General features: G+C 41.3%; 1 non-coding gene across 1 annotated transcript; it reads left to right on the top strand.

Annotated features, from left to right (window-relative positions):
- The first annotated feature begins 950 nt into the window (after positions 1-950).
- Positions 951-1070, top strand: LOC148165857 (5S ribosomal RNA). Its single transcript, XR_015771120.1, has one exon. It is a non-coding gene; the product is annotated as a 5S ribosomal RNA (ribosomal RNA).
- The last annotated feature ends 8967 nt before the right edge of the window (positions 1071-10037 follow it).

The following is a 10037-nucleotide window of genomic DNA, read 5'->3' as shown; positions in this document are numbered from 1 at the left end:
ATCATAAAAAAAACTCCCCAAACACCACAAACCAACAAAAATACGGAAATCTTGCATTGTTTGCATTTTTCAGACACTCTAAATAAAACTACGTCGATGTCGGCGGATTTTCAGTCGGTCGTCGGTCGACAGAAATCCAACGAAATTTTCATTTGTTCTTCTCAAAAACGAAAAACAAACAAATCAACAAAACATTCCCTACTATTAGTCGACATTTCGAGCAGAAACTACGAACGTCGAAAGATTTAAAAAATGAAATATGTAGGTGTGCGTGCGTGCGTACTTACTTGAAACTTTTTTCTTGTTTCATCGTCGCACTGGAACAAATTAAATTTTAATGCAATGTAAACGCGACCACACTTTCGACGAAAACATCTCTATGAATCGAACGACGTCGGAAAAAGAATAAATCGAGAAGAGAACAAATCATGAAACAACACACACCCACCCCGCCCGGCCCGGCCAGAGTGGTGGGAATTTCGATGAATGAACAGACAAAGAAACCAACTCTGTTATCAGTTCTAAGAAAGAAAGCAGGTAGCGGCGGCGGCGAACCTTCGACCGTACTACGGTCAGTTCATGAATTAACCCCGTCCGTTCGGAGTTTATTCATCTCCGGTCCGTGTCGGCGTTTACTTCAAGTGGGTGCTATTTCCATCTAAGCAAGCAAGTGAGTAAGTAAGTTCTCAAATTTTAAATTACGTTAATCGCAAGTGACTCGTTGAGATCGTCAAACGAACAATTTAATTTAACGCCTCATACGAGTTTTTTTTTTTCGTCATTTTGTCGCAAAAAAAAAACTAAAAAACGACTCGCAAAAAAAAATTTTTTTTTTTTCTTCTTTTAAATCTTGTACATTTTCTGACATGTGTACCATCGAAAAATGTCACATCCAAACGATCGAACAATCACAAAAAATCGTCAACGTACCATCTTGGAAAATTTTACCAGGCAACGACCATACCACGTTGAAAACTACCGGTTCTCGTCCGATCACCGAAGTCAAGCAACGTCGGGCGCGGTCAGTACTTGGATGGGTGACCGCTTGGGAACACCGCGTGCCGTTGTCTCTACTCTTTTCTTTTTTTATTAACATTTCTGATGTCAAACTTTTTTTAAATATATTTTTCACTATTTATATTTTCTCTCAGGAACTTATATAGTATGAAGACGAAAATTTTTAATTCGTTCGAGTTGAATTTGTGGTTCTGAAAAGAACCGATTTTTTTTCTTTTTTTTCCAACCAACTTCCAAGCTGCTCGAGGAGGATTTATTTTGAACTGGTGTATTTGGTGACGGCCTTGGTTCCTTCAGAAACGGCGTGCTTCGCCAATTCACCGGGCAAAAGAAGACGCACCGCCGTCTGGATCTCCCTGCTGGTTATGGTCGAACGTTTGTTGTAATGAGCGAGGCGACTGGCTTCAGCAGCTATACGTTCGAAGATGTCGTTCACGAAACTGTTCATGATAGACATAGCCTTGCTGGAGATACCGGTATCGGGATGGACCTGCTTCAACACCTTGTAAATGTAGATGGCGTAACTCTCCTTCCTCCTGCGCTTCTTTTTCTTGTCGCTCTTCGAGATGTTCTTTTGAGCTTTTCCGGCCTTCTTGGCCGCCTTACCGCTGGTCTTGGGTGGCATTCTCTTCTAGTCGTCGAGTTAAAAAAACGTTTAAAAACAGAAAACGAGACAGACACGACGTGCACGTTACGACGAGTATACTCGATCTAAAACGCCGCACACCTAAAATCCCTCTATTTATAACGAGCGAGCGACAAACAGGCGCTCCGCCTTAGTTCGTCGTTCGACCATTGCCCTAACGAGATGGCGCTGTACCGACCATATAAATTTCTAGCCTTCGCCGCGTTCGGCATTTATTTCAAGCCGTACGTTTGTCAGTGCGCTTCGTGTCAGTCGCAGTAGGTGTTTTGCTGTTTATATCGTATAACAACATGTCCGGAAGAGGAAAAGGAGGTAAAGTGAAGGGAAAGGCGAAGTCTCGTTCCAGTCGTGCCGGACTTCAGTTTCCCGTCGGCAGAATTCATCGTCTTCTGCGTAAAGGAAACTACGCCGAAAGAGTGGGTGCAGGTGCTCCCGTTTATTTGGCGGCCGTAATGGAATATCTAGCCGCCGAAGTTCTCGAATTGGCAGGAAACGCCGCCAGAGATAACAAGAAAACCCGTATCATTCCGAGACATCTTCAATTGGCTATAAGGAACGACGAGGAGTTAAACAAGCTCCTTTCCGGCGTTACCATCGCCCAAGGCGGTGTCTTGCCCAACATCCAGGCGGTGTTGTTGCCCAAGAAGACCGAAAAGAAGCCTTAAATTTAATTCTTCGCCGCCGTCATCTCGAACGAAAAACAAAAACTTTTATAAAAACCATCTTCACATCGGCCCTTCTCAGGGCCAAAAATTCAACTCGAACGAATTGATTTTTTCGCCAAAATACAACAACCTATGAGAATCATGTTAAAAAGTCTTTTAGATATTTTAAAGTTAAACCGATCAATTAATTCATTATACGAGCGTAGACTGAACGGAAGATTTTCGATTACATTCAACCAAGAAAGATGATTTTTACGACTTTTCATCGTAATTTTTAGAAAAATTCAATGCCCGACTAAAGCACGAACTCGACAACTCTATCTATAATAATTTATTGATTATCTAATTCAAGAAACATTCCGATTCGTCGTAAATTTCTTCACATTTCGCACATTAATCTGTTAAGAACATACACACACACACCGGTCGCCTATACGTGCTCTCCGTCTCGATAATTTCTTGCAGCAGCAGTCGTCAGCGGTGAGCCGTAATACTACAATCAATCGTTTTATTTGCTATGAGATTTTGTTTCAAGTCACGTCTGAGGAGAGTAACTCTACCCCATATTGGACATAACCTCAAATATACTCTTCGTGGCAAAAACGTTCTTTTAACGATGGTCATTCTAACCTAAAACTGCTGTCAAAATTGTCAAAGTCGCCGCCTGGATCACAAATTAAAATGATCACTCACTCCGTACGATTTTCATTTCGATTTGAAGACAAACACACAATTGAGCAACATATTTAATTCGTTTGATTTATTTTGTGGTTCTGAAAAGAACCGTTTTTTTTTGTTTGTTTGTTTGCTTGCCTGCGGGGGGTTTGTTGTTATTCCTCTGAGGATGCGGATACACGTCATAAAATGATAAAATTAACCGCCGAAACCGTAAAGGGTACGACCTTGACGTTTCAGGGCGTAGACGACGTCCATGGCGGTGACGGTCTTACGTTTTGCGTGTTCGGTGTAAGTTACGGCGTCACGGATGACGTTCTCGAGGAAGACCTTCAACACACCTCTGGTTTCTTCGTAGATGAGACCGGAAATACGTTTCACACCACCACGACGAGCCAATCTTCTGATCGCCGGTTTCGTTATACCTTGGATGTTATCGCGTAGAACTTTGCGATGACGTTTGGCGCCACCTTTTCCCAATCCTTTGCCACCTTTACCACGACCGGTCATCTTGATAAAATTAGGAAATTCTTCGTACAAAACGACGTAGCTTCGACCAAGTTCGTTATGGAACTAACGTCAAAATTTCATTCCGCGGGACTATTTATAAGTTACGGCAGCTCCACCTCGCGTTAAAAACGAATCCACCAATGGCGTCGCCGTATGACTCATCGAGTTTATAAAACGGCCGTTGGCGCGACGAAAATTTTCAGTTGACTTTCGAACGTTCGTACGTACGGTCGGTCGTTCGGTCGAAGCAAGCAAGCAAGCCACTACCTACGTTAATTCTTTTCATTTGATTCATCCGATATCCGAGATGGCGAGAACTAAACAGACGGCTCGTAAATCTACCGGTGGCAAGGCACCTAGAAAACAGTTGGCCACGAAGGCGGCCAGAAAAAGCGCTCCCGCCACCGGAGGTGTCAAGAAACCTCACCGTTACAGGCCCGGTACGGTCGCCCTTCGTGAGATTCGTCGTTATCAAAAGAGCACTGAACTTTTGATCCGCAAGCTGCCTTTCCAACGTCTCGTCCGAGAGATCGCCCAAGATTTCAAGACCGATCTCCGTTTCCAAAGTTCGGCCGTGATGGCACTTCAAGAAGCCAGCGAGGCTTATCTCGTCGGCCTCTTCGAAGACACCAACTTGTGCGCCATCCACGCCAAACGTGTCACCATCATGCCGAAAGACATCCAATTGGCGAGACGCATTCGTGGCGAGAGGGCTTAAATTTCCTCCATCCATCCATCCATCCATCCGATCCGACCATCTAGAATTAACAAATTCTTCATCTTCGAAGGTGTTAAAAGAAGAAAAAAAAAATCGGTTCTTTTCAGAACCACAATTATTTTCCAACGAATTGAAAATTTATCGTTCGCGCATGCAACTTTTTGAGATTGAAAAAAAAAAAAAAAAAAAAAAAAAGTTAGGTTATGTGATTTATTCACAAAATTCGTACTTACATAAAACGATAAACTTTTGCTTTTTTCTTTCACATTAAATTTTCTTTTAACTGAGACTATTTGAAACATTATTATACAGGGTGGCCCATCTAAGACTTTCGGGCTCAATATCTTTGTTATTTATGAACGGATTTTTCCAAAATTTAAAATATAATTTCTTGAATAGGTAAGGATGATGTGACATTACCAGCGTCATCCTTGTCTTAAAAATGTTAATTTTACTTGTCTTATTTTAAATTTTAATTAGTTAAAAGTTATGTCATTTTATAAAACAGCAATAATTATACGCGTGTGCCAAAAATCAACCGTCTAGCAAGTCAAGTTGCCGAGAAAAAGACAAAAAAGGACCTCAACATTTCCAAAAGATACTAACTGATAGTCGGCTATGAAACAATTGACTTCTACAGCGAGTTTAGATTTTGGACATCCCTGACTTGTTGATGAATCCGTGACATTCATGACATTTGTGACATTCATTTGAGGTTATGTTTATTTTTGAGCATTATGATGAGGACTATTGATTTAAACATGCACATTCACGATTTTTTATCTCGATCTTTTAGTAACTAATCACAATGCATTGAACCGAGCATCGTTTCTAGACATTTGTGATATTTCTCGTTTGAGGTTATGTTTACTTTTAAGCATGATGATGAATATCATTCATTTAAACTTGCGCAGAACGATTTATCCCGATCTTTTGAAATTGAAAACTAATCACAATGCATCAGACAGCGTTTTGGTGCAAAAATTTCATAGGCACAAGGAAATGTGAGCGAAAAACTTGTTGAAAGTTGGTCGTCACCAGAAAAATGATTGCAGAATGGTTCGTTATGAGGTGCAACTAGTATTTACGACTTCTTTAGCACTGTCACAGGTTTATTGGAAATGGAAATTCGGTGACACGTATGCAGTGAAGCGATTTGACTCATTTATGATTGCATTTGCGTTAAAACAGTAATCTCATTTATGATGAAGACAGAATTAGATGATCACAAGATTTGGTCCTTTTTCAGGAAACTACTTTACTTTGATTAACAAATAATTTGTTACAAGGTATTTTATTGTAAGGTACAAAGTTTTAACAGTGAATAAACTATACCAGTGACAATTTTATAGCAATGTAACACCATATTTTCTACAATAGTAATGAACGAATGTACAAAAATTTACAAATGTATCAGATATTTACACTGTTACAACATGTGTCTGTACTTTGAACATTTATAACAAGTGCAAATAATGCTGGAATATTGTAAGCGTTTGGTCACTGCCATTTTGCTTGTTGGCGATGCGATGAGATTTGGCTTTTTTTTACTAGCAACTCATTTCTTGAACTTTCTTGTAACGAAATGGACACAAACAATTAGGGGCAGCATAAGTTTTTGGATATGTTCTGTGATGGTGAAGAATGAATTTGCGGTATCTTGGTCCGAGCAAATCGCTTGTCGCTTTTCGCTTTTAACTGGAACGATTGCTTCGATGATACTAGTCATTTTCCTTCGCTGAACACTTACCATGTAATGTTGCGGCGACTCTTCATCGAATTCATCAACAAGCAGGGTTTTGCACTTTTAGCAGCTTGGTTACTGTCCGTCAAACATATCCACCCATGTTAGAAGAATCCAAGTGGCATAGTCGTTCATGGTGGTCAACAACACCGTCCAGAACGTTCTGCAATCGTTCTTAATGCTTGCAGCAGGGTACGATAGGGTGTCAATAAGAGTCCTTTACATGTTTGCATCTTTTGGCGGTTCATTGAGAAAAAACAGGTTCAATATTGAAAGTAACAGTCCGTGTTGAAGTACTGCATCATTTTCAGTGTGTTGCTTTCAGTCTTGTTCGTCTTTTTTCACTCGTCCAAGTTATTAATTGGTTGTTTAAAGAATTATCCCATTGAAAGAGTCGACCGACGATACTTTGTTAGAAATATCATGTGTGCAATTTTCATTAGAACGCAGTTATAAATGATGTTCATTGTCATTTTGTTTCATTTTTTTCTTGCACTACTTCTTTGACTCGTTATTCTTTCTTAGTGAGAAATTGTCTTGATACCGTGCAAGCACATTTTTCATATGATAATAGAAGGGGTATAGTGGTCCTAGATCGTTAGGTAGTTCGCAAGGTTTGTTGAAGCAACAAATACAACTCGCAACATCATGCACCATATTCAGTTCAAAAACACGAATCTGAAATATCAGATGTAAACAGTGTTCCTACAATTTGCAATGACCTTAGAAAATGTAACTCACTATTATGCGTTTTTGGTGATCCAAAACCGCTTAGTTGTCGGTAAGTACATGTATCTGATTTCCATATTACTTATACGTCTTGGTATCATTAGTTGGTTTCCTATTCAAAGTTTCATTTGCTAATCTTTCGAAACGGAATATTAATGGTACTGTACGACCAATTTGGACTTGAAGAAACTTTCTTTATAACACCTTTTAGCATGGCGGTCTTGAAAGTGTGCAGAATTGTGCCTACATTTGTCGATTCGACTTTGTCTCTACAAATCATAATTGAAACATACGAATTTATTAGTCGCATAGCCACTAAATACCACAAAACTCCGTTTTGACATGGGTAAGCTTGTCTTTGCCGTTGCTCTTGTAGGTTTTAAGCCACTCAACGATACAGCATTCTTCGTTACTTTTGCATACCAACTATACCGACTGCACCAGCATTTTTCGATAGCAGCACTACGTCCTAGATTTCATACGTATTGTGAACCAATTTTGACTTCTTGACAACGGCAGTTCACATATTGGAGCTTCGAGCTTCATCTACTTTGGATTAATGACATTATTAAACAAAAGAAAAATGTTAAAAGTATCTAGTACCATACATTTTACAGGCGCAGTAAAGAAGTTTGCCGAAAAAGGATGAAATCAGATAATTCTGTCTCCATCATAATTGAAATAACTGTTTTAACGTAAATGCCATCATAAATGAGTCAAATCGCTTCACTGCATACGTGTCACTGAATTTCCATTTCCAATAAACCAGTGACATTTCTAAAGAAGTCGTGAATTCTAGTTGCACCTCATAGCAAACCAATCTGCAATCATTTTTCTGGTGATAACCAACTTTCAACAAGTGTTTTTACTCACATTTCCTTGTGCCTACGCATTTTTTGCACCAAAACGTTGCCTGATGCATTGTGATTAGTTTCCAATTTCAAAAGATCGAGATAAATCGTTCTGCGCAAGTTTAAATCAATGATTTTCATCATCATGCTCAAAAGTAAACATAACCTCAAATGAGAAATATTACAAATGTCAAGAACGTCACTGACGTCAGCGATTATTGACAGACCGAACGCAGGGATGTCCAAAATTGGGCGTGGGAAATTATTTTTTTCATAGCCGACTATGATTTTGCATCTTTTGGAAATGTTGAGGGTCTTTTTTCTCTTTTTCTCGGCAACTTGACTAGCTAGACGGTTGAGTTTTGGCACACTCGGATAATTATTGATGTTTTATAAAATGACATAAATCTTAACTAATTAAAATTTAAAATAAGACAAGTAAAATTAACAATTTTAAGACAAGGATGACGCTGGTAATGTCACATCATCCTTACCTATTCAAGAAATTATATTTTAAATTTTAGAAAAATCCGTTCATAAATGACAAAGATATTGAGCCCGAAAGTCTTAGATGGGCCACCCTGTATAATAAAGTTTATCATTCTTTGTAATAACACTGTTTCGACAGTCAAATGAATAGACAAGAAAATCAAATGAAAGTATGTATCTCCTCAACAGAATGTGCATTGTCCAAGCGAATCTTTCGTTCGTTTCTTGAAAATAATTGTGGCCCTGAAAAGGGCCATTTATTTGTATCGATGGTGCCCCTACGTCGATATATACGATCGGAGCACGTTCCCGAAACCACCAGGACGTCGTCGTCGTTGAAAAAATTAAATCATCGTCGTCGACTTTTCACTTCTTTCTCTTGGGTGAAGCGGTTTTTTTCGCTTTGACGGTGACGGCTTTGGCCGTTTTCGGTTTCGGCGCTTTCGGTTTCTTGGTTGGACCGGCCTTGTTGGATTTCTTCGCTTTCGATGGCGTCTTGGGTTTGACGGGCGATCTGGAGGCGGCGCTGGCTTTCTTTTCGGGAGCGGACGCAGCCTTTCTAGCCTTCGATACGGCGACGCTCTTCTTTTCGGCGGCAGTTTTCTTAGACTTGGCCGAAGCGGCGGGGGCGGCCTTCTTACCGGCTTTTGAGGCGGATCCTTTTTCGGCGGACGTCGGCGCTGACGCGACGGAACGTTTAGCAACGCCCGTCTTCTTGGATTTCGCCGATGACGACGCGGTCGCAGCGGCAGATCTCTTTTTCGTGGCGGACGGAGCCTTAGCTGCACCGGTGACGGCAGAAGCCAACTTGAACGAACCGGAAGCTCCTTTTCCTTTGGTTTGGACCAACGAACCGGATGCGACGGCGCCCTTAAGGTACTTCTTGATGAAAGGCGCAAATTTTTCCGCGTCGACTTTGTAGTTGGCCGCGACATATTTCTTGATCGCCTGCAACGAAGAACCGCCGCGTTCCTTCAAGCCTTTGATGGCGTTGGTGACCATCTCCGAAGTGGGCGGATGAGAAGGTTTGCTTCTCGGATTTTTGGGCTTCTTCTCCTTCTTCACCGGTGAGGAGCCGGAAGTGGCACCGGCGACCGTCGAAGCTGCTTGATTTTCTACGTCGGCCATATTTTCGTCTATCGCGCGCGCGTTTTTTTCTTTTTATTATAGGTAGGCTTATTCTTCGGTGAAAGAACGAATGAACTTTACAGAACGAATTGGGCGCCAAAGTCAAAGTGTTGGCGCGTTCGAAAACGCGCGGACCGCGGACTAAACGAGAGCCTTCTCGTCGAGTTAGAAAATTCAGTGGGCCTCGAATACAGCTTTCGCGTGATGGCATCGTTCTCTTTACGCGAAGATCACCGCCTCCGGGTGCGGGAACATGAGCGATTCGGTCGGCGATGGCCTCCTGAATAACCTCAAGTTTTCCCGGACGACCAGCCGACCTCCAAAAGCGAACAAGGACCGATCGAACGTCGACTCGAACAAAGACCCTCCGAAACAAGGAGATGACATCCAAGTTCGACGCCGACGTTACGCGTTTTCCACGAATAACAGGAAAGTTCCGCTTTCGACCAGACAAACTTGGAAGCATCCTCTACAAGTTTCACGAACGAATCGGTCGAAAAGTACGTGCGATCTTTTCGAAAATCGCCTCGCAAAGAGACGCAGCACGGATCGGAGCGACGACCGACGAACCTGCAGAGTGTAGGAAAAAAATTCACAAACGGTCGAAGATGACGTCCGAGAAGGTCGAATTTTTTCAAGAACGAAGATAAAACCTTCGCCTTTCGTAGGAGTTGATTTTTGAAAACGATCTTGACGAACAGGTCGGAAAAAAAACGATGTCAATTTCGGACTCGACCATGAGAAACGAATTTGTACGACGAACGGACTTTTCGAACGACTTTTTTCGCAAAATCGACATTTTTTCCTCAAAAATTACCTCACACGACGAAATCCCATCATCGAAACATCACCGAAAACAGTTTTG

This window comes from Gnatocerus cornutus, unplaced genomic scaffold (assembly GCF_029298725.1).
Source record: "Gnatocerus cornutus isolate USDA-ARS CGAHR unplaced genomic scaffold, icGnaCorn1.1 ctg00000169.1, whole genome shotgun sequence".
Lineage (NCBI taxonomy): Eukaryota > Metazoa > Arthropoda > Insecta > Coleoptera > Tenebrionidae > Gnatocerus > Gnatocerus cornutus.
The sequence above is the reverse complement of the archived record's forward strand: the minus strand, read 5'-3'. Positions and strand labels throughout refer to the sequence as shown.